Raw genomic sequence first — 1,245 nt, 5'->3', positions numbered from 1 at the left:
CAATGTTCTGTCTGTCTGTCTGTCTGTCTGTCTATCATCTCCCATTGGTGAACATGCTCCATTCCAACTTTGGAACTCAACAAAACTTTAATTCTGCTCTGTATCTCCTGATGGTTGAGGTTTTATAGAATTCAACATCATAGATGTTTGTCATTTATGTGCATTCCTATGGTAACAAAGTAAGGAAGAGGGCATATTGGAGTTCTAGTCTTCCATCAGGTCAGCCTTGGTTATTCCAATGACAAAATTTTTGGGGTGGATGGTTTAGTAGAAATTTCATACCATATGGTCCATAAAGTTCTTAATTTTCATCAGACTTCTGTCGTGAGTGATTGAATCATAGTCCTTACTTAGGTACATTACTCAATGGATCTTGCCTAGTCGTTTATCTTTATTAATCCTTTTCTGTCTTCATTAATCCTATTTCCTCCATTAATTGTTTTCACAATGCCATCTTTAGCAGAAGTTGATGCAAAAGACTAATTCATTCATTCCTTAAATTTTCACAATAACTATACTGCATTCAAGAAGGGCATTATCATTCATTTACGAACACTGCTTCTCTTATTCAGAAATTAAGCTAACTGTTGGTATGTATATTGCTTTTCATCAGCTAAAATGTACAACTTAGGATAGAGAACATGTGGCCTTCCACATTATTATTAGTATTCCAGACCTTTCACTACCAAGTATGCTTGATGTGTCCATCCGTCCAGATGTCACAACAAACTGTAGCTAGTGCATAAAACTGAATCCCATGCAGGGTGATTCATATAACAAAAATGTGTGTTTTTTTCCTATTAAATCTGAATCAGACCTGCAAGTATTTGTTATGTATTAGTAATACATTTTTGTAAATTCAAAAGTTTGAAAAAAAAAGTTTTCTAGTTTATATGCCCCAGATAAACCTAGTCACACTTCCTGAGGCAAGTCAGTTTTAGGGTACAAAAATAAAAGGTTCAATGTATGTATAAGAGAGATGAAAGTTAATTTCTAATAAATCATGGATGTGGTATAATGAAATGCCTCCTGGCAAGCACGTGGCTCAGCTGGAATAGTAAAAAATAGGTAAGAGTGCTAGCTTATAGTTTCTTACAGATGTGGTAAGGATGATGTTAAACTGGGAGCATTGGCTAAAACAGGGATCTCCAAATTTGGTGACTTTAAGACTTGTGGACTTCAACTCCCAGAATTCCCCAGCCAGCATGGCTGGCTAGGGAATTCTGGGAGTTGAAGTCCACAAGT

This window comes from Pantherophis guttatus, chromosome 2 (assembly GCF_059756535.1).
Source record: "Pantherophis guttatus breed Tessera chromosome 2, ASM5975653v1, whole genome shotgun sequence".
NCBI classification, from domain to species: Eukaryota; Metazoa; Chordata; class Lepidosauria; order Squamata; family Colubridae; genus Pantherophis; species Pantherophis guttatus.
The sequence above is the reverse complement of the archived record's forward strand: the minus strand, read 5'-3'. Positions refer to the sequence as shown.